General features: G+C 43.4%; 1 protein-coding gene across 1 annotated transcript in view; it reads left to right on the top strand.

The window, feature by feature from the left end:
* GRIK3 (glutamate ionotropic receptor kainate type subunit 3) overlaps positions 1–25,120 on the top strand; it is an 813,353-nt gene that overhangs the window by 700,228 nt on the left and 88,005 nt on the right. The gene's annotated exons all lie outside the window — the stretch shown is intronic.

Here is a 25,120-nt window from a genome sequence, read left to right as displayed (position 1 = left end):
GGCAGACCCCTCATTCACTACATGTAGGCGTGTGCACACATACTGCTCCACCATGTTGGTAAAATGCTGCCTCCTGCTAAGACGTTCCATCTGAGCTGCTGGTGCTGCTGTTTGTTGTGGCGTGCTGACAAAGCTTTTCCACATTTCGGCCATGCTAACCCTGCCTTCTGAGGTGCTGGCGGTGCCCTGGTTGCGTTGGCGACCTCCTCCTCCTCCTCCTCTGCCTTGTGCTTCCACTGCGGCCCCGCTGTCAAATGGGAATGCCAGCAGCATGGCGTCTACCAGCGTGCGCTTGTACTCGCGCATCTTGCGATCGCGCTCCAGTGAGTGAATTAAGGACGGTACGTTGTCCTTGTAACGGGGATCCAGCAGCGTGGCCACCCAGTAATCAGCACAAGTTAGAATGTGGGCAACTCGGCGGTCGTTGTGGAGACACTGCAGCATGTAATCGCTCATGTGTGCCAGGCTGCCCAGAGGCAACGAAAGGCTGTCCTCTGTGGGAGGTGTATCGTCCGTGTCCTCTGTATCCCCCCAGCCACGCACCAGTGATTGCCATGAGCTGGCCTGGGTGCCACCCTGCTGTGAACATGGTTCCATCTCCTCCTCCAGCTCCTCCTCCTCCTCATCCTCCTCATCCTCCAGAACTGTGCCCCTGCTGGACAATTGTGTCCCTGGCGTTTGTGTGTGCAGGAACCCACCCTCGGAGCCCCTTGCGAATGACTGCCCTGAAAGCCTTGGAAATGTTACCTCTTCATCCTCCTCCTCCTCCTCATCCTGTGCCACATCCTCTTCCATCATCGCCCGAATTGTTTTTTCAAGGAGGCATAGAAGTGGGATAGTTAAGCTGAGAACGGCGTCATTGCCACTGGCCATGTTGGTGGAGTACTCAAAACAGCGCAACAAGGCACACAGGTCTCGCATGGAGGCCCAGTTATTGGTGGTGAAGTGGTGCTGTTCCGCAGAGCGACTCACGCGTGCGTGCTGCAGCTGAAACTCCACTATGGCCTGCTGCTGCTCGCACAGTCTTTCCAGCATGTGCAAGGAGAAGTTCCACCTTGTGGGCACGTCACATATGAGGCGGTGAGCGGGAAGGCCGAAGTTACGCTTCAGCGCTGCCAGGCGAGCAGCAGCAGGGTGAGAACGCCGAAAGTGCGCACAAACGGCCCGCACTTTCTGCAGCAGCTCTGACATATCGGGGTAGTTTTTAAGGAACCTCTGCACCACCAAATTCAGCACATGCGCCAGGCAAGGGATGTGCGTCAAACCGGCTAGGCCCAGAGCTGCTATGAGATTTCGCCCGTTATCGCACACCACCAGGCCGGGCTTGAGGCTCGCTGGCAGCAACCACTCATTTGTCTGCTGTTCCATGCTCCTCCACAACTCCTGCGCGGTGTGTGGTTTGTCCCCCAAACAGGCAAGTTGTAAAACTGCCTGCTGTCGTTTACCCCTGGCCGTGCTGAAGTTGGTGGTGAAGGTGTTACGCTGTCCGGATGAGGAGGCGGTAGAGGATGAGGAAGCGGAGTAGGAGGAGTTAGGAACAGGAGGCAAACTGAAGCGCCCTGCAATCCTCGGTGGTGGAAGGACATGCGCCAAATTGCTATCCGCCTCAGGCCCATCCGCCACTGCATTTACCCAGTGTGCCGTTAGGGAGATATAACGCCCCTGACCGTGCTTACTGGTCCACGTATCGGTAGTTAGGTGGACCTTGGCACAGATGGCGTTGCGCAGTGCACACCTGATTTTTTCCCCCACTTGGTTGTGCAGGGAAGGGATGGCTTGCCTGGAAAAGTAGTGGCGGCTGGGCACGACGTACTGTGGGACAGCCACCGACATAAGGTTTTTAAAACTGTGCGTCTCCACCAGACGGAATGACAGCATTTCAAAGGCCAATAATTTTGAAATGCTGGCATTCAGGGCCAGGGATCTCGGGTGGGTAGGTGGGTACTTCCTCTTCCTCTCAAGTGTTTGGGAGATGGAAAGCTGAACGCTTCCACGGGACATTGTGGAGATGGTTGTTGGTGACCCAGGTGGTGGTGTTGCTGACAGATCGTCTGTTTGCGGGGTGGCAGGTGCCGGTATCACTACAGATGTGGCTGGAGCGGCCGAGACTGCAGCAGAAGAGGAAGCAGGATGAGCCAGAGACGTTTCTTGGTTTTGAAGGTGTGTACTCCACTGCAGCTCGTGCTTTGCACTTAGATGCCTGATCATGCAGGTTGTGCTCAGGTTGAGAAGGTTTATGCCTTGCTTCAAGCTCTGATTGCACAGGGTGCAAACCACTCGTGTCCTGTCATCAGCACATTTTCTAAAGAACTTCCACGCTAGAGAACTCCTTTGAGCTGACTTTGGTGCGCTCGTTCCCTTGCTGCGTTGGGCAGTAGCGGGCGTAGTGTCTAGGGCACGGCCGCTCCGCTTCTGCACCCTGCTCCCTCTTCTGCTGTGCTGGTGGCTCTGTGCGACCACCGCCTCTTCCTCCAAACTACTCAGGTCACCTGCATGACGTTCATTCCATGTGGGGTCGAGGACCTCATCGTCCTCCACATCATCTTCCACCCAGTCTTCACCCCTGCCCTCCTTGTCGGTCTCCACAATGCTGAACGCCGCAGCAGTTGGCACCTGCGTTTCGTCATCATCGGAGACGTGCTGCGATGATCCTTGCATGTACTCATCTTGAGAAATAAGTGGTTGGGCATCGCTGCACTCAATCTCTTCCACTTCTGGGGCAGGGCTAGGTGGATGGCCCTGGGAAACCCTGCTGACAGAGTCATCAAAAAGAAGAAGAGACTGCTGTATGGCTTGGGGCTCAGACTGCTTGCCTGATTTGCAAGGGGGTGAGGTGAAAGACGGTTGGACATCGGCTGCAGGTGCCAACTGTGACCTTTCTGCAGTAGACTGGGCGGGAGACAATGTGAAGGAATTGGAGGCACTGTCAGCAGCAAACCAATCTACTATCGCCTCCACTTGTTCTGGCCTCATCACCTCTAGGGGCGTATGATGCCCTACCAAATACTGATGCAGGTTCTGTCGCCTACTCACACTTGAGGAAGGTGTTTCACTTGTGCGTGTAGCTGGCACAGATCGACCACGTCCTCTCCTTGCAACAGGAGCTCTACCAGCAGCACCACCCAGGCCACGGCCCTTATTTGACGGTCTCCTCATATTTCTGTAATTTAAGATCTTGCCCTAGAAAGGTTTTTATTGAATAGCGGAATAGGAAATATGATCCAAAAAAGTGTATGTATCTCGCACGTACAAAACCACACTAGGCCCCAATTACTATTGTTTCTACCCCTAAATGGATGGATGAGGAGTAGGAGGAGTATGGAACAGACAGCACCCTCAAATCTTCAGAAGTATGAGATGAACCTCAAAAACTTGGAAAGGTGGATCTCACACGTACCGACACAGACTATCCCGCAATTCAATTGATCCTCAAAGGTTTTTATTGAATAGCGGAATAGGAAATATGATCAAAAAAAGTGTATGTATCTCGCACGTACACCACCACACTAGGCCCCAATTACTATTGTTTGTACCCCTAAAAGGATGGTTGAGCAGTAGGAGGAGGAGTATGGAACAGGCAGCACACTCATATCTTCAGAAGTATGAGATGAACCCCAAAAACTTGGAAAGGTGGATCTCAAACGTACCGACACAGACTATCACGCAATTTAATTGATCCCCAAAGGTTTTAATTGAATAGCGGAATAGAAAATATGATCAAAAATAAAGTGTATGTATCTCACACGTACACCACCACACTAGGCCCCAATTACTATTGTTTGTACCCCTAAAAGGATGGTTGAGCAGTAGGAGGAGGAGTATGGAACAGACAGCACCCTCAAATCTTTAGAAGTATGAGATGAACCTCAAAAACTTGGAAAGGTGGATCTCACATGTACCGACACAGACTATCACGCAATTTAATTGATCCCCAAAGGTTTTAATTGAATAGCGGAATAGAAAATATGATCAAAAAGAAAGTGTATGTATCTCACACGTACACCACCACACTAGGCCCCAATTACTATTGTTTCTACCCCTAAAAGGATGGTTGAGCAGTAGGAGGAGGAGTATGGAACAGGCAGCACCCTCAAATCTTCAGAAGTATGAGATGAACCCCAAAAACTTGGAAAGGTGGATCTCACACGTACCGACACAGACTATCACGCAATTTAATTGATCCCCAAAGGTTTTAATTGAATAGCGGAATAGAAAATATGATCAAAAAGAAAGTGTATGTATCTCACACGTACACCACCACACTAGGCCCCAATTACTATTGTTTCTACCCCTAAAAGGATGGTTGAGCAGTAGGAGGAGGAGTATGGAACAGGCAGCACCCTCAAATCTTCAGAAGTATGAGATGAACCCCAAAAACTTGGAAAGGTGGATCTCACACGTACCGACACAGACTATCACGCAATTTAATTGATCCCCAAAGGTTTTAATTGAATAGCGGAATAGAAAATATCATCAAAAAGAAAGTGTATGTATCTCACACGTACACCACCACACTAGGCCCCAATTACTATTGTTTGTACCCCTAAAAGGATGGTTGAGCAGTAGGAGGAGGAGTATGGAACAGGCAGCACCCTCAAATCTTCAGAAGTATGAGATGAACCCCAAAAACTTGGAAAGGTGGATCTCACACGTACCGACACAGACTATCACGCAATTTAATTGATCCCCAAAGGTTTTAATTGAATAGCGGAATAGAAAATATGATCAAAAAGAAAGTGTATGTATCTCACACGTACACCACCACACTAGGCCCCAATTACTATTGTTTCTACCCCTAAAAGGATGGTTGAGCAGTAGGAGGAGGAGTATGGAACAGGCAGCACCCTCAAATCTTCAGAAGTATGAGATGAACCCCAAAAACTTGGAAAGGTGGATCTCACACGTACCGACACAGACTATCACGCAATTTAATTGATCCCCAAAGGTTTTAATTGAATAGCGGAATAGAAAATATCATCAAAAAGAAAGTGTATGTATCTCACACGTACACCACCACTCTAGGCCCCAATTACTATTGTTTGTACCCCTAAAAGGATGGTTGAGGAGTAGGAGGAGGAGTATGGAACAGGCAGCACCCTCAAATCTTCAGAAGTATGAGATGAACCCCAAAAACTTGGAAAGGTGGATCTCACACGTACCGACACAGACTATGACGCAATTTAATTGATCCCCAAAGGTTTTAATTGAATAGCGGAATAGAAAATATGATCAAAAAGAAAGTGTATGTATCTCACACGTACACCACCACACTAGGCCCCAATTACTATTGTTTGTACCCCTAAAAGGATGGTTGAGGAGTAGGAGGAGGAGTATGGAACAGGCAGCACCCTCAAATCTTCAGAAGTATGAGATGAACCCCAAAAACTTGGAAAGGTGGAACTCACACGTACCGACACAGACTATCACGCAATTTAATTGATCCCCAAAGGTTTTAATTGAATAGCGGAATAGAAAATATGATCAAAAAGAAAGTGTATGTATCTCACACGTACACCACCACACTAGGCCCCAATTACTATTGTTTGTACCCCTAAAAGGATGGTTGAGCAGTAGGAGGAGGAGTATGGAACAGGCAGCACCCTCAAATCTTCAGAAGTATGAGATTGTGTTCACTGTACCCCACAAAGATTGTTTTCACTGCACCCCACAAAGATTGTGTTCACTGCACCTCAAAAAGGATTTTGTTCACTGCACCCCACAAAGATTGTGTTCACTGCACCCTAAAAGGATTTTGTTCACTGCACCCCAAAAAGATTGTGTTCACTGTACCCCCAAAGATTGTGTTCACTGCACCCCACAAAGATTCTGTTCCCTGTACCCCACAAAGATTGTGTTCACTGCACCCCACAAAGGATTTTGTTCACTGCACCCCAAAAAGATTGTGTTCACTGCACCCCAAAAAGGATGTTGTTCACTGCACCCCAAAAAGGATTTTGTTCACTGCACCCCAAAAAGATTGTGTTCACTGCACCCCACAAAGATTGTGTTCACTGCACCCCACAAAGGATTTTGTTCACAGCACCCCAAAAAGATTGTGTTCACTGTACCCCCCAAAGATTGTGTTCACTGCACCCCACAAAGATTCTGTTCACTGTACCCCACAAAGATTGTGTTCACTGCACCCCACAAAGGATTTTGTTCACTGCACCCCAAAAAGATTGTGTTCACTGCACCCCAAAAAGGATTTTGTTCACTGCACCCCAAAAAGGATGTTGTTCACTGCACCCCAAAAAGGATTTTGTTCACTCCACCCCAAAAAGATTGTGTTCACTGCACCCCACAAAGATTGTGTTCACTGCACCCCAAAAAGGATTTTGTTCACTGCACCCCAAAAAGATTGTGTCACTGCACCCCACAAAGATTGTGTTCACTGCACCCCAAAAAGGATGTTGTTCACTGCACCCCAAAAAGATTGTGTTCACTGCACCCCACAAAGATTGTGTTCACTGCACCCCACAAAGGATTTTGTTCACTGCACCCCAAAAAGATTGTGTTCACTGCACCCCAAAAAGGATGTTGTTCACTGCACCCCAAAAAGGATTTTGTTCACTGCACCCCAAAAAGATTTTGTTCACTGCACCCCAAAAAGGACGTTGTTCACTGCACCCCAAAAAGATTGTGTTCACTGCAGCCCAAAAAGATTGTGTTCACTGCAGCTCACACACAGAAAAATGGATGTGGATCACTAACACCTGCCTATCTCCTATCCCACACCACACAGCAATATCGATTGTAGTTTGTAAAATTCAGCAGCAGCCTCTCCCTAACAGGATTGAGAAGAGATCGTAGATCAGGACTAAGTGCAGACCCCACACAGCAATATCGATTGTAGTTTGTAGAACACTCTGACCCTAAAATTCAGCAGCAGCCTCTCCCTAACAGGATTGAGAAGAGATCGTAGATCAGGATTGAGTGCAGACCCCACCCCCCACACAGCAATATCGATTGTAGTTTGTAGAAGACACTGACCCTATAATTCAGCAGACTCTATCCCTAAAATGCCTACAACTCGCCCTGCCTAAACACTCCGACCTGTCCCTCAATTCTATCCGGACACAAATGGTTTTTTCCTGCCTGTCTTTCCCTAATCAGCAGCCAGCACGTTGATGTGTGCTCTGTTCCTGATCTAAGCAGCAGAATGAAGACGCTGCGGCTGCCTGGAACTTATAAAGACTTGGTCACATGCTTCAGACGGCCAATCACAGCTACTGAGACATTTGCAGGCATGGCTGGGATGGCTTAAGGCACACCAGTTAAACGATTGTTGATTGGCTGTTGAAAGCCCGCCATGAAAAGAGCGCCAAAGCATGCAAAACCCGGAAATAAAACGACCGAACACGGATTTTTACCCGAACATACAGTAAAGTGTCCGTGTCCGTGTTCGGGTACAAAAAAATCCAATTATTCGGTACGAACACGAATAATACAGTCCGTGTTCGCTCAACACTACCCGTGATTTCAGCAGCCCTGAGTGCAAACAATACATGCTAATTCTATCAGAAATTTAGCTTGCACTGGTATTGAACCCAATAATAAAAATGTAATATATTGCAGCTTACCAAACTTTAGATGGGGGTGGCTCTATTAGTGCAGTAACACACCTTCTGAATTAGAGTGTCTGCATTCTGGAAGTAAGAAACAGACACACTTTGACAGCAGCATTGTCAGTGTGGTGTGAGAAAGTAGAATAATGATAAGTCAGTCTTTTCATACAACCTGCGGGTTGAGCAAAAAATCTGACCTCATGTCCCCATCCCCACATTCAAGGTAAAGGGGATTCCTCCCCACTGTGCCTCTGTATTCTGACAGTGGGGAGACTTCCCTCGTTATAACCTGAGGTGCTGATTGCGGAAATTTTCCAACAGGGCGGTTGCACAGTGGACGATCAGTAGATTAACTTCTGTTCAACCATAGTGCCCATACATGGATAAAAATGTGTCCTGTCCCTGCTGAATTAGATGAATAAGATGAATTTAGTCTAATGTATGGGCAGCTTTAAACTAGCAATTTTAGACTTGACTAACAAATTTAGGCTGAACTCCTAACACTTTATACACAGTCAAAGTTTTTTTTTTTCTTTTTAGGAAAAAGGTTTTAACTTTTAAATAAACGACAGTGTAACTGGTTTGTGTAAACCCTCTAACTCAGGGCTTCCCAAACTTTTTTGGGCCGAGACCCATTTCTGAATACAGTTATTTTTCGGGACCCACTTGCTTGTAATTGAATATTGTAAAGCGCTACAGAATTTGTTGGCGCTATATTAATGCAAATAATAGTTGAATAATTGTGAGTAATTAGCACCCTCATAGACAGTATAAGGCAGGCAGAGGACAGAAATCAACCACCCCAAGACAGTGATCAGCAGGCTGTATGGCACTCACCCTCCTTCCTCTCCCAGTGGTCCACAGTGAAGGTGAAGCCCCTGTTTGCCCTCTCCAGGGCCCAGCACACCTCACCCAGAGTCTCCATGATGAGGAGCTCTATGCTGGTCTTGGTGTCCTGGCTCTTATCCTTCAGATCCTCTACTGGGATCACAGAAGCTGCCATGAACTCCTGACGCCGCCAGGCCACCTGGTCCTCCTATGACACCGAGGCTGCAGTTTCTGCCTGCTATAGCTGAGAGAATCCCGCCACCAGTCTAGCCAGCACCATTGCTGCCAGCAGGACCGAGGGGCTGGCTATGCACCCCATGAACATATCCTACATAACAGCCCACATATGTACAAATACATTACAATGCCATAGAAATGGTTACTAATGCAAATATCCTCCTCGTGGGAAATGCAGACCAGCCTCCGTAAACTGCATGGGCGGGGTCCTGAATCCATCGCGATTTGACTGCTTTGGCTCTCTGTAATTTGCACAGGCTCGCACAGCACAACTTAAGATGCGGGCCCGCTCTCAGTGAATTCCGGCTCAGCGCGACCCACTCAAAGGCAGCTCGCGACCCACCAGTGGGTCCCGACCCACAGTTTGGGGACTCCTGCTCTAACTGATACTATGTCAGGACAGCTTGGTCTGTTAACCACTTGCCGACTGCCGCCCGACTATATACGGAGGCAGTCAGCCCCTCACAGGCAAAGTGACGTATGGGTACGTCACTAGCCTGTGAGGCTCTAGGGAGGGAGCGAGCGTGCGCCGCCGGAGGGTCCGCCGCTCACTCGCGATCCTCCAGTACAGCAGGCGAAAGGCAGGCGGCTAGTGTAAACAAAGCCGCCTGTCTTTCTCCTCTGTGTAACAGCACAGATCATACGGTCCTGCTATGTAGGACCGTTGATCTCTGCCGTTATACACACAGCCACATCCAATCACAGTAAGAATCACGCCCCTAGGGACACACTTAACCCCTCCCTCTCAAATAAAGTTAACCCCTTCACTGCCAGTGTCATTTTTACAGTAACAGTACATATGTATAGCACTGATTACTGTAGTAATGTCACTGGTACCCCCAAAAGTGTAAAAAATGTCAGTCAAGGGTCCGATCTGTCGGCCGCAATGTCGCAGTCCCACCAAAAAAATCAGAGATCGCCGCCATTACTCGTTAAAAAAAAACAATAAAAAAGACAAAAATCTTTCCCTTAGTTAGTAAACGCAATAACTTTTGCGCAAACCAATCAAAATACGCTTTTTGTGATTTTTTTTACCAAACATTGATTTTTAATTTTTTTGGGGGGGGAATTTCATATAAAAAAATTTGAAAAATATTGTTATTTTTGCAAAATTGTCGCTCTTTTTTTGTTTATAGCGCATGATCAAAAAATCGCACAGGTGATCAAATACCCCCAAAAGAAAGCTCTGTTTGTGGGAAAAAAAAGGATGTCAATTTCATTTAGGTACAGCATCGCACGACCGCGCAATTGTCCATTATAGTCACACAGTGCCGAATCGCAAAATAGGCCCTGGTCAGGAAGGGGGTAAAATCTTCCAGGGCTTAAGTGGTTAAAATAATCTGAAAGTAACAGACTTACTGACTGGGTCACCAGGTGGAAATAAAATAAAAAAAGAGAACCAATGCAGGTACCCCATGTAGGATTTTTTGAGCTACAATTTGATACATTTTTGTTTTGGGGTTTAATACCTATGTCACTAAATTCACACAGTAGCAGTTACATGCAAACTCTTTTTATTAAAAAGGGGTCACAAATGTTTTCCCTGTTTTCCCATAGGTACATGCCCTTTCAAATGTGAACCCACCACCCACCCAAGAGTGAACTTAGCCTTAAGCTCTCTTATAAGCCTTGCCCAGTTCTCTCTGTGTATAAGAAAACACCTCCCTCTATGCTATGGAGATAAGGAGAGAGGGAGGTGTATTGTTGTTTTATTTCTAGGGTGACAACACTGCTCCAGTTCCTATATAATTAAATTAAAATTGAATCTGTAACTGGAACAGACGTTTTTAAAGGCCGATCCTCTAATGACATTTTGCGTCAGCAAACTTGTAGTTGTAATCACAACCTCTATTGTTTCCCAATAATTTCAAGTGAAAAGATAAAAACTTCTTTCGTCAATTAAACACAGGTACTTTGGGGCTATGTTTTTATAGTCATGCTGTATGCTGCATTTTTTTTTTTTGTTCTCCTATGCAAAATTCCAAGATCCATGACCATAGATTTTAAGTCTAGTACACATGGGCCAAATTTCAAGTGGCATCGGCCGGTTCAATAGAAACTGTCCGACATTCAGCCGGTGTGTATGGCAACCAGTCCAAAAGAAGCCGGCGTCTGTTGAAGGGGCATGATCACAAAAGGTCTGCGGATTTGCTCCCGATCAGCGCTCTCAGCCAATGGATGAAAGTGCTGACTGGACTATTCTGGCAGGGGGGCTGTCCCCCTGTCAGAACACAGTAGAACGGCAAGGGAGATCGCTGTGCTAATATTGGATTGTTAGTACAGTGGCTCTGACCTGAGCTGTCAGTTCTAGTAGGGTATATGGGGCTTTTGAGAGAAGTTGAACATGCCTGCAAGGGCCAGCTGCTCTGGATACAGCTGTTTATGTTAGGTACTGTAAACAGATTCTAAATTCAAGTGATTTTAAAGTTTTTAACTAACAAACAAGTTATACTTACCTGCTCTGTGCAGTTGGTTTTTCACAGGGCAGCCTGGATCCTCCTCTTCTCAGGTCCCTCATTGCTGCTCCTAGCCCCTCCCTCCTGTCTCCTGTTGAGTGCCCCCACAGCAAGCAGCCTGCTATGGGGGGCATCTGAGCCGAGCTGCAGCTCCGTCGGTCCATTCAGACATGGAGCTGCCTTTCGGTTCTGCCCCCTCTCTCTTCTGATTGGCAAACTGACTTTGATTGACAGCCATGGGAGCCATTGTTGCCGCGGCTGTGTCTCAGCCTATCAGGAGGGAGAGTCCCGGGTGGCTGAGGGACTCATGGACATCACTGGACAGAGATGGGGCTTAGGTAAGTATTAGGGGGTGCTGGGGAGATTGCTTCACACAGAAGGCTTTTTATCCTAATGCATAGAATTTTCACTTTCAATTTGCTCAATTAACCACTTTACCACCGGAGGATTTTGCTGTCTTACGTCTGGGCCACTTTTTGCGATTCGGCACTGTGCGGCTTTAACTGACAATTGCGAGATCGTGCGACGCTGTACCCAAACAAAATTTATGTCCTTTTTTCCCACAAACAAAGCTTTCTTTTGGTGGTATTTGATCACCTGTGCGATTTTTGCTTTTTGCGCTATAAACAAAAAAAAAGCGACAATTTTGCAAAAATAACAATATTTTTCACATTTTTTTTTATATGAAATTCTCCCCAAAAAAATGTAAAAATCAAAATGTTTTATCATTTTAGGCCAATTTGTTTTCTGCTACATATTTTTGGTAAAAAAAAATCGCAATAAGTGTATTTTGATTGGTTTGCGCAAAAGTTATTGCGTTTACTAACTAAGAGAAAGATTTCTTTCGATTTTGGTGGGTTTTTTTATAACGAGTAATGGCGGCGATCTGCGATTTTTTTGCGGGACTGCGACATTGCGGCGGACAGATCGGACCCTTGACTGACATTTTTGACACTTTTGGGGGTACCAGTGACATTACTACAGTAATCAGTGCTGTAAAAATGCACTGTTACTGTAAAAATGACACTGGCAGGGAAGGGGTTAATTTTATTGGAGAGGGAGGGGTTAATGTATGCCTGGTGCTTACTGACATGTGTGGGGGGAGGTGACTGAGTGACACAGGAACAGATCGCAGTTTCAGCTATGCTGAACCCTGCAATCTGACCCTGACTGTCACTTAGGAGATCCGCCCGCTTTGTTTACACATGCGGGCGGACCTTCACACTCGATTCCCCGACAATCGGGGAAGAGCGGCGGTAATCACCGCCGCTCCTCCCCTGGCCCAACTCCCGCTGTGACTGAATACAGCGGAAGCGAGCCTCCGGCGGAGAGCGTGCGCCGCCGAGAAAGGGGAGTGTCTGCCGACGTAGGCCTACGTCGTCAGACCTACAAGAGCCACTTTGCCGCAGTAGAGCTCTAGTGAGCAGCGGTAAAGTGGTTAAAGAAAAAAAACATGAAGCTGATTGGTTTTTATGCAGAGCTGCACCAGATTTTGCACACTCCAGTTTTAGTAAATCAACCCCAAAGTCTGAAGAGTGCTACAGATTGTCAGCAGATCTATCAGCTCCAACCTCTGATAAGATGAGAAATTCTGGATGGAAAGGGGAGTTGGAAGGCACAGCAGGGGCAGAGGCAACCAATGTATTATTATTAGTAGGTAAACAACAATGATCATAACAGGTTTTTCAACCCGTCTGACCACTACCAATGGACATGCAATCATTACAACATTTTTCCAAAAGTGTTCTGAGCAAATTTCACCTCACATCTATGAGTACTTTGAACTGTATGTGAGCCCAAAATCAATCAGCAGATAATGTTGCTGCTAATTTGAAGACAATGTCTTAGCATTTTCAGCCTGCAAGAGAAATCTCTGTTACTGGTTAGATCTCCAGGTAAAAAAAAAAAAAAAAAAAAAGAGTCTTTGAAACAGAGACACAAAAAAAATTCTTAGGAAGACTAAATACAAAAATAAATGTTGGGTTTACATACATTTTAAGGCTGTTTATACATGGGAAGGTTACTTGTCAGCGGTAAGGCTCAAGTCACATATGTGCGAATTGGATGTGGGTTTCCCCGCATCAAATTTGCATGACATGTGAGTGTGACCGGCTCTCAATGGAGTCGGTTCACACAAGTCCAGGGTGGCTGCCGAGCGGAATACAAAAGGGTCCTGTGCAAGTTTGGGTCCAGTTCCGGTGAGAATTCAGGCAAAAATTTGGACATGAATCGGTAGACAGACACACACCAGACCCCAGGCAGGAACCTGCGGCTGCACGTATGTAAACCCAGCCTTATAGTAATTTAAGCAATTGCCTGTGTTTTACCCAAAATGCTGTTCTGCTAGACCTACAACATCATTTTAATCATATATGAATAATTTGCAGTGAATAAGGCAATTTTCTGCCTACCCTAAACCAAAAAACATACCTTTCCATTCACTAATCCAGCTCTTAGAACAACTTATTATAAATGTATTGCTTTCTCTTAGAAACAAGAATTTCTTCTTTCCTTAATTGAATAGGGAAGCTCTCCAGTTACTTTGCTTCCATCCATAATAGGCAAAAAGTTTGTTTACACTCCAAATTGTTTCTAAAATGATATTGTCAAAGATTTAAAAACTTGTAGCTTACTCAGATTTTTTTATTGAATTATTAGGCTATGTTGCCAAAAAAATCTCTGTCTCTATTTAGTTTTGCCCCAAAACTTTGATTGCCCCTTTTTTACAAATAAAATAATCAAAACACTCCACAATTATCAGTACATTTTTGTTTTATGTATGCACTGTCTATAGCTATGTACAATAAGTGACATTCTATTTTCATTTTGTGTGGAATGTGTACTATGCTATGTGAACATATTTTATTGCTTATTATGTTTAAGAATAAATAATAAAATGTTTAATTTAGGTATGTATGAAATACTGCAAATGAATATTGTATAATATATACAAACAGCAACTGGGGTCTAAAGTGATACTAAATAGAGAAGTGTGAATTGCCATAATTCATTCACATAAATTTTATACATAATGCCACTGTTTTTTTTTTTTTTTTATTTCTCTAAGTATCTTATTCCTGCAGCACTGTTGTGCAGTCTCGTGACTTTTGGAAGGGGCTTCTCTGTTTTTTGGCATCTGCAGGGAAAGACTTTGGAAGGGCTTCTTTTACTCCATTGATGCATGCTGTCTACTTTGTGAGTCTGTTTTTGCACAGCCCTGATTGGTGCTGTGCCAGCCACATGACTTAAAAAAAAAAAACATTTCAGAAAAGCAATTTAAATTAGATTATACATATCAAATAACTGTTTTACAGCTTCTCTTAATATTTATTGAACATCAAATGTGCATTAATGTGCAGTAATATGGTGTAGGTGCAGTCAAAGATGACTGATACTAGCTTTCATTTTGTTCAGACTGCATGAACATCTGTAGCACTGTCCCCATAAGGCTTGCTGTATGATGGCTTGTTGGGCCTCCTCTGATTACCTGCAGACAGCCACTTAGGGACAGTTCACGCATTCATCCTTACTCCCAATGGCTCGTTACTCAATAAATAGTCCAGGGGTTTTGGTTTTTGGTATTTATTGTGGAACTTAGATGGGAGAAGGGAATAGTGAAATACTCCAACTTGAACTATTTACAGATGATAAGGACAACTCTCACTTGGCCTCACCAGATTATGTGTGGAAGCAGTCACACTGCTCAACCATACTGCCACTTGTATGGAAGGGTTACGTTTTCTTGCTCTCTCTCTAGCAACAGACTTGATGCACTACATTATCTTCAGGACACTTTCTAGCAACCCCTTTACTGACACCCGTCCACTGACTCTTCTAGCTGAAGGGATGGCCCTCTCAGGACAGGCCCATGACACAGATCTGTACCCAATGTAGGCAGAATCAGATCCTTTTCCTCTGGTTCAGTTCCTCTCTAACTCTCAGACCCTCAGGTTGATCACCTGAGGCCGCATGGCAACTTCACAGAGGAGGTGCAGCCACCCCCTCCCCCTGAGACCCTTCTGTTCAGCTGAAAAACCCCTGATCATATGTGTCCTTGGCATTTATACAGTATACCAGCATGCACTGAGGCATTTTCCTCTGCCAATCACCAGGCCTGTACTAAATGCCTGTGCACTCATCCGTCAGGTTTCCTCCCACTGTCCAATATGCCTCCCTATTGGACCAATGTGAAACACTTCAGACAAACTGAGCTGCACCTGAGCACCATGAGCAGACCTCACTAGCAGATACTGCTCTCTAGTAGTCAGAGAGCAATATATATTTACCTGACAATATTTCTGATAAGCAGAAAAGGTCTACAACTATACTCTCCCTCTAGCACCTACCTAGGAGGGTGCTACAAATTCAAGGCTCTTATTTCTTTTTACTTTTTAGATATCAGCAGTTACAGTTGATATATTTAATACTGAATAATAAAACTAAGTATTTGTGTGAGTACCTTAATGAATGTAATTTATCAGCAGACTATACCCATAGTGTTTAGCAATAAAAGGACTTGGGGGAAGAGGGAGGGAGGGAAAGGAGTGTCATTTACCACTGTGTATACACCCACACGTGTGACCTTATAGTCATGTGGGCTACACAGATAAGAAAAAGTAGAAAATTAAGAGCTTGAAAGGGAACTGAAACTGACACCGTGCACCGCAGGGGACACCAGTTGTCTACACAACCTCAGCCTGCAGTGGGGACACATAGAAAAGAGGAAGGACAGCTAAAGGCAGGATCAACCAGGTATAGTTCACTCTACACAAAACAAATGCTTTTAGTAGCTTTGTGAGTATGAAAACTTATTACACCTTTATAACACTTATGCTATATAGAATGTAATGAGAGTTTTTCATAGTCTGAGTTTATTGACACATAAATGTTTCATTTTAAATGTTTTCTTACAGTTTATTCCTTGTAGAATAAAATAACCATTACAGAATGCAATAGCTCAAACTAAAATGTGCCCATCCAAGTGAATATGTCAGTATAGTGATTTGCCCTTTTTAAACAGCTCCTCTTGAGGTCAGACAGAGTGAGCCTAAAGGCAGGGAGCTTCTATAGTGCTGCCTTTTTAGATAGCCTGCAGTGCTCTACAAATTCTTTGTATTAAATATTTAATGTTTGGTGAAGAATGGGGATGTCCAACAATGTTGCCCTTGGTGTAAAACCAAGCTCCTTGGTTCTGCAACTTTAGACTTTTCTTTATACCTCATTAATGGTTGCAGGGACTTACCACTTTGTGAGCACACACACAGCCTTTAACATAAATATTAGAATACTGGTGCTCCCTCCTCTTCTGTTGCTTGATATATATATTTATTATTATATATATATACACAGTATCTCACAAAAATGAGTACACCCCTCACATTTTTGTAAATATTTTTATTATATCTTTTCACGTGACAACACTGAAGAAATTACACTTTGCTACAATGTAATGTAGTAAGTGTGCTGCTTGTATAACAGTGTAAATTTGCTGTCCCCTCAAAATAACTCAACACACAGCCATTCATTATATAAATGTATAAATATAACCCAATCCGTGTGTCTTAGTCCGATATATTACACATTCAGCGGCGCTTATACACACACCCTCAATGCATGTAAGTATAGATATTCAACATCTGAAACAGTTCATAATGCTCGGAAACTGTTAAGTCCACACATATTCAGGAACCACATATAGTCTGTCAGATCTTCCTCAGATGTAAGGCACCAGTATTACACCAGTTTAAGCAGTATTACGCTATGTCCTGCTTCCTGTTGTTTACTGTTGTTTACTTACAACAAATTCAACTGGATGAGATAGGAAGCCTGGTGAATATCCCTGGTGGAAGGATAGACTCTGGAAACGGCAGGTTGATCTGAAGCAATGGCTCATGCAGCTTATGCATAAAGGCTTGATTTAAAGGGCAATGTGGTGATTGTCCATTGCATAGGGGAGCACAGTCGGTGTGGTGGAGGCTTTTTTACCTTTGTGTGGAAACACTGGTGCCTTACATCTGAGGAAGATCTGACAGACTATATGTGGTTCCTGAATATGTGTGGACTTAACAGTTTCTGAGCATTATGAACTGTTTCAGATGTTGAATATCTATACTTACATGCATTGAGGGTGTGTGTATAAGCGCCGCTGAATGTGTAATATATCGGACTAAGACACACGGATTGGGTTATATTTATACATTTATATATTGAAGTTTCTTTTACAGTGGCTGCTAGTGTATGACAAGGATGCACATATTTATATGATTTTACATAATCCGCTGGATATTTTATGAATATTTTACTTTTTATTAGTGGATATTCATTTTATCAGTCGATTTCATCCACAAACACTGTTTTATTTATCCATAAGCGCCGGGCGGGTGGTTGGGGGTTTTTAGCTTCAGACACTTTTTTTATATTACACAGCCATTCATGTCTAAACCGCTGGCAACAAAAGTGAGTACACCCTAAGTAAAAATGTCTAAATTGGGCCAAAAGTGTCAATATTTTGTGTGACCACCATTATTTTCCAGCACTGCCTTAACCCTCTTGGGCATGGAGTTCACCAGAGCTTCACAGGTTGACACTGGAGTCCTCTTCCACTCCTCCATGATGACATCACAAAGCTGGTGGATGCTAGAGACCTTGCACTCCTCCACCTTCCGTTTGAGGATGCCCCACAGATGCTTAATAGGGTTTAGGTCTGGAGACATGCTTGGCCAGTCCATCACCTATACCCTCAGATTATTAAGCAAGACAGTGGTCATCTTGGAGGTGTGTTTGGGTCATTATCATGTTGGATTACTGCCATATGGCCCAGTCTTCGAAGGGAGGAGATCATGCTCTGCTTCAGTATGTCACAGTACATGTTGGCATTCATGGTTCCATCAATGAACTGTGGCTCCCCAGTGCCGGCAGCACTCATGGAGCCCCAGACCATGACACTCCCATCACCATGCTTGACTGTAGGCAAGACACACTTGTCTTTGTACTCCTCACCTGGTTGTTGCCACACACGCTTGACACCATCTGAACCAAATAAGTTTATCTTGGTCTCATCAGACCACAGGACATGGTTCCAGTAATCCATGTCCTTAGTCTGCTTGTCTTCAGAAAACTGTTTGCGGGCTTTCTTGTGCATCATCTTTAGAAGAGGCTTTCTTCTGGGATGACAGCCATGCAGACCAATTTGATGCGATGTGCGGCGTTAGTCTGAGCACTGACAGCCAGGCTGACCCCCACCCCACCCCTTCAACCTCTGCAGCAATGCTGGCAGCGCTCATACATCTATTTCCCAAAGACAACCTCTGGATATGATGCTGAGCACGTGCATTCAACTCTTCTTTGGTCGACCATGGTGAGGCCTGTTGTGAGTGGAACCTGTCCTGTTAAACTGCTGTATGGTCTTGGCCACTGTGCTGAAGCTCAGTTTCAGGGTCTTGGCAATCTTCTTATAGCCTAGGCCATCTTTGTGTAGAGCAAATTTTTTTTTCAAATCCTCAGAGAGTTCTTTGCCATGAGGTGCCATGTTGAACTTCCAGTGACCAGTATGAGAGAGTGAGATTGATAACGCCAAATTTAACACACCTGCTCCCCATTCACACCTGAGAACTTGTAAGACTAACGAGTCAAATGACACTGGGGGAGGGAAAATGGCTATTTGGGCCCAATTTTGACATTTTATTTAGTGGTGCCTTTTGTTGCCAGTGGTTTAGACATTAATGGCTGTGTGTTGAGTTGTTTTGAGGGGACAGCAAATTTACACTGTTATACAAACTGTACACTCACTGCTTTACATTGTAGCAAAGTGTAATTTTTTCAGTGTTGTCACATGAAAAGATATAATAAAATATTTACAAAAATGTGAGGGGTGTACTCACTTATGTGAGATACTGTGTGTGTATATATATATATATATATATATATATATATATATATATATATATATATATATATATATATATATATATATATATATAATTAGACAAATCTAAGGCTGCAGGCTTCTGAACTGAGCGCTGATAACAAGTTGGGTTGTCCTTGTCCTAGTCCAGGTGACATGGCATTCCAGTTTTCCAAAAAGAACTTCAAATTTTGATTTGTCTGACCACAGAACAGTTTTCCACTTTGCCACAGTCCATTTTAAATGAGCCTTGGCCCAGAGAAAACACCTTTACTTCTGGATCATGTTTAGATATGGCTTCTTTTTTGGCCTATAGAGTTTTAGACGACAACGGCGAATAGCACGGTGGATTGTGTTCACCGACAATGTTTTCTGGAAGTATTCCTGAGCCCATGTTGTGATTTCCATTACAGTAGCATTCCTGTATGTGATGCAGTGCCGTCTAAGGGCCCGAAAATCACGGGCATCCAGTATGGGTTTCCGGGCTTGACCCTTACACACAGAGATTGTTCCAGATTCTCTGAATCTTTGGATGATATTATGCACTGTAGAGGATGCTAACTTCAAACTCTTTGCAATTTTTCTCGGAGAAACTCCTTTCTGATATTGCTCCACTATTTTTCGCCGCAGCATTGGGGGAATTGGTGATTCTCTGCCCATCTTGACTTCTGAGAGACACTGCCACACTAAGAGACTCTTTTTATACCCAATCATGTTGCCATTTAACCTAATAAGTTGCAAATTGGTCCTCCAGCTGTTCCTTATATGTACATTTAAATTTTCCAGCCTCTTATTCCTACCTGTTCCAACTTTTTTGGAATTCGTAGCTCTCATGAAATCCAAAATGAGCCAATATTTGACATACATTTCAAAATGTCTCACTTTCAACATTTGATATGTTATCTATATTATATTGTGAATACATTTTATGTTTATGAGATTTGTAAATTAGTCCTTTTTTTTCTTTTTTACTCACAATTTGTACAGTGTCCCAACTTTTTTGGAATTGGGTTTATATATATATATATATATATATATATATATATATATATATATATATATATATATATATATATAGTGCTAGAAGGAATATTGGATTAAAAACTCAAAAAACAAAACTGCTTTAGACTTTGTCTTTAGTTAGGCATTTTAAGCAACATACAAAATACAGATAAGTTAATTGTTTTATTATTTACTAGGTACTAATATATTGGCTCTACACAGCAGCCAAGCAGCACAGTATGATTCAGAAAATTTAGACCATAATATCTTCTGTTAGTCTGCATACAAAATGTTCTCTGGTACACAAATGTAATGAAAATTAGTATCATTTGTTGTATGCTTTGAATACCATCACAGTATGTAACCTTTTGTGATGCTTTATATAAGTGTGTTCAATAAAAGCAATATTGCAGCGCATTCCTACTAGGGAAAACCATTTATGAGCATCTAACATTCTCAACCCTAATTACGAGCTGTGAGGCTGAATTCTGATGAGTGAAATGGGATGCTCATCACATAGTGGTTTATCAATACTTTATACTTGGTTCTCCAGGCCTCAGAAATCTTTCTTCAGAGTGCACTTCACGACATAAAAGTTTCATACCTTTTATCTTTGATGCAGTGTGAGCCGTAGCCTGCAGTTCTGTTTGCAAAGTGACTTATTCTATCTATATGTGAAGGAGTGACATTGTATTAATGACGCTTTCTTTGATCCATGAGAGCTTAGTGTTTGCGACTGGAGGAGGTCACTTCATCAGTGCAATCAGCACAAGGTCACCTCCTGAGATTATAGGAAAGAAGATTTAATGCAGCTCCAAATAAAATAGAACCAGCGGTATCAGAATATCTGAGCATCTATTCCCATGACTGTAATAGCAGGACGTCTGCAACATTTACCTAACTCACTAAATGTAACAGTAAAGAATATAGATGCTGAAAGACATCACATTGAAGTGTTATTACAATCTGACATACTTATTGATGTCCCTGTTATTCCCACCTAAAGGGTGGCTACAGTGCATTACAGGGAGACCAGGGTAGCCACCTCTATGGCTGGGACTACAGATTTATTGTGCTGACACTCCATGTTCTGACATGTACAGGCAGAACTAAAGCTCTTTTATGGAAGTCACTCCCAGGCTTCTTCCACAAGGGTAATATTTAAGTGCTGTGGCTACATTCAATGCATCCTCTGAGCAAGCAATGCACACTCTTTAAAGTGGTATTAAACCCCCAAAAAATTTTGACCACTTTACGTCCGCACTGTATAGGGTGACACCTGTGCGCTCGATCACACACACACATATATATATATATATATATATATATATATATATATATATATATATATATACATGATCCGACACTTTAGGGTAGGGGGCACACATCCGCTCCTTCTGTTGTGATTACAGACAGCAGAAGCAGATTGGCGGTTGCAGGGTACACTATGTCCTCCGGTACCCGCTGATTGTCAGGTAGAGACACAGAACTGTGATCCACCTATGTAAACTAGGCAGATCGCTATTCTGACATGAGGGAAGGGATGGATTCTGTGTTCCTGCAAAGCAGGGAATAAATTCCATCTCTTCACCTAGCAAAGGCACCTCACGCAGTAATCTATAGTAAAACACTGGCTAGGCACACAGTTAACCCTTTGATTACCCCTGATGTTAACTCCTCCCCATTGTCATTAGCACAGTGACAGTGCATATTTTTATCACTGATCACTGCGATTGTGTCACTAGACCCAAAAGAGTTTCAAAAGTGTCAGCTGGTGTCAGAACGCCTGCCGCACCATTGTAGTACCGCTAAAAGTTGCTAATCGCCACCATTATTGGTAAAAAATAAAAATAAATAAACAATAGTTTGTAGACATTTTGCACAAACCAATCAATATACACTTATTGACCAAAAATATGTAGCAGAATACATATTGGCCTAAATTGTTGAAGAAATTAGATTTTTTAAATTTTTTGTTCGGATAGGTTTAATAGCAGAAAGTAAAAAAATATTGTTTTTTTTTTTTTTCCAGAATTGTTGGTCTTATTTTGTTTATAGCTCAAATACCATCAAAAGAAAGCTCTATTTGTGGGAAAAAAAGGACATCAATTTTATTTGGGTATAGCGCTGCACAACAGTGCAAATGTCAGTTAAAGTAATTGCAGTGCTATATAGCAAAAAGGGGGTAAATCTTCTGGAGGCCATGTGGTTAAATTGCAGCTTACCAATTATTATATAAACTTGCTGCATTAGTTTAATTTTTTAGATTTTCTTTCCTTTATTTGCATCTGGTCAGTAAGTCTTTTGTTTTTCAAAAGAACAATTTGTCGCATGACCGCGCAATTGTCACTTAAAGTAAGGCAGTGCCATATCGCAAAAAAAATGGCCTGGTCATAAAGGGGAGTAAATCTTCCAGGGGTGAAGTGGTTAATGATGTTAAGAGTGCATGCTCCCCTGTCATTTTGCAAGGGATTTCTCTCTTTGCAAGGATATTTTCCCTTAGTTTAGTGAAAGGGGTGAAAAATCACTTTGCAAAGAACACCTAATAACATGTAAGAAAAAGAACAAAAAAAAACAAAACAGTATTTTTGCTTGCGTATGATTGGATGATGGAAGTCAGCCGAGCCTTATATAATAGCATTTAGTAAATCAACACCTTTGAGTCAGTCAACCCTTTGTAAACAATGCACTCCCCATGTGGCTGTGGTGAAGTTGGATGGGGCTGAAACAAATACAGAGCTTCCTTTAGAGGTTAATGAAAATGTAGAAGGACAAACATTTAAAAATATAAAAATCATATCATTTCATATATTATTTTGTGGTAAACACTGCAATAATAATTTAAAGGAGTTGTAAAGTCAGAAGGTTTTTTTTTTTTATCTTAGATAAAAGACCTTCTGTGTGTAGCAGCCCCTAATACTTACCTGAGCCCCATCTCTATCCAGCAATGTCCACGAGTCCCTCGGCCGTCCAGGACTCTTCTTTCAGATAGGCTGAGACACAGCAGCAGGCGCCATTGGTTCCCACAGCTGTCAATCAAAGTTAATTAGCCAATCAGAATAGAGAGGGGACGGGGTCGAATGGCAGCTCTGGGTCTGAATGGACACACGGAGCTGCAGCTTGGCACCAGTGTCCCCATAGCAAGCTGCTTGCTGTGGGGGCACTCGATAGGAGGGAGGGGCCAGGAGCAGCCAAGAGGGACCCGAGAAGAGGACGATCTGGGCTGCTCTGTGCAAAACCATTACACAGAGGAGGTAAGTATAACATGTTTGTTATTTAAAAGAAAAAAAAACATGAGACTGTACAATCACATTAAAATATACGCTATTGAAAAGTATACCTTTACAATTCCCATTCCCTAGACTTCATTTTAATCAGAGAGCTTGGGAGTTGTTTTGGAGTAAAGTATTTTCTGCTTGTTTGATGGTTTTGTCAAAAGGATAGTCAACTTCATGCTTGAGTACTTAGTCACCAATGCACTTTCTTAAATGCCCCTGGCTGATCCATTCATTGCAGGACTGACACTCCTGAATATGGTTTTATTATTGTGTACTGTACAAGGCTCCTAAAAGCAATGTAACATAATAGAAAAAGAAAAGCTGCTATCAACTTGCAAAGAGTTGCATTTAGTACCTGTCATGAGCACAACAGACATTCTTCCCATACATAGAAAAGAAGTGCGACGCTCCAGCCTATTCAATCCCTTTTGTACATATCATGTGAAAACTCCAAACTAACATATACTGTATAAACGCCTCTTACAGTGGAGCTCAACCAATGGCTTGAATAATAGCTGTCACAGTTACCTAAATGGCTGATGTCATAACTGATGACATGTACTGCATCTTACTAACTGAAAATCACATAGAGTCTAAGGCGACAGCTTCTTTGACTGTAAAGGATAGGAAGGTTTAGTTGCACTTTAACCACTTTTGGACCGGAAGGATTTGCCCCCTTAATGACCAGGCCATTTTTTTTTTTTTTTTTTTTTGTGATTCGGCACCGCATTTTTTTTTTTTTTTTATATGTTTTATTTCAAATGATTTTTATTGAATTTTAAACATAACATAAGAAAAAACAAACAGTAAAGACGCGGTCGCAGCCGCATTGAGAACAATAGGGTTGTAATACTTAACAGTGTGGCTGCAACATCGCAGATGGTACAAAAACAAGAGAGACGGTCAAGCGTAAAGATATCATAACATGTGCAACAGGGTAAGTTAGGCAATCAACAGATAAAGATTTCAAAGGGTACCGCTACGGCAAGGCCGTTATATCAACAGTATATTAAGAGGAGATAAACAGACAAGGCTCTGGTCTAAGGGGAAGAGGAGGATGATGAGGCTTTTGTAGCATGTAGTGAGGGGTCCATGTTGGCAGCAGCAGGAGGGGAGCATCCCCCATGCCACTGTCCCCACGGGTCCCAATTGGACTTAAAGGAGGGATATGAGGAAGAGCGCAACGCCAGTAGACATTCATATTGGTAGTTCAGTTGGACCTGTGAGACCACCTCTGAGGGGTTAGGAGGCGAGGGGTCGCGCCAATGACGGGCTATCTCTAATGAGGAGGCAAGCAAAATGTGGGAAACTAGCATCCTGTAAGGCGGGGGAAAGATATCAATTTCCAGGAGCAAGAGGGCAAGGGCAGGATTTGGGCTTACAGTGATCTTTGTGATACTAGCTAGGATGGAAAATATCTTCTTCCAGAAACTCGTGAGAGATTTGCAAGACCAAAATGTGTGTAGGATGGTGCCCGTAGCTCCGCAATCTCACCAGCATAGTGGAGAGACTGTGGGGTAGAAGCGCGACAGTAACTAGGGAGTCCGCTACCATCTGGTCAGGAGTTTCTGGAATGTTTCCCAATGGTTAACGCAGTGAGAGGAGGCATATGCCCGTTTTAGGGCCAAGGCCCATTGGTGGAGAGGGAATTCTCTGCCAAGGTCTGATTCCCAAGCCTTCATCAGGGGGGTTTTGGACATTTGAGTTTTACTGTTAAGCAGGGAGTAAAACAGGGTGATGCCTTTGGTGTGTGGTTTAGGATTTGAGAGGTGATGCAAGGCTTGAAAGTCTAAGTTGAGGGAGGGGGGGGGGTGTTTGAGGAGAAAGGACGAGATGCGGGTGAAGGAGTAC

The sequence above is a fragment of the Pelophylax lessonae genome, assembly GCF_965119305.1.
Source record: "Pelophylax lessonae genome assembly, chromosome: 2".
NCBI lineage: Eukaryota > Metazoa > Chordata > Amphibia > Anura > Ranidae > Pelophylax > Pelophylax lessonae.
Note: the sequence above shows the minus strand (reverse complement) of the source record. Positions and strands in the feature narration are given on the sequence as shown.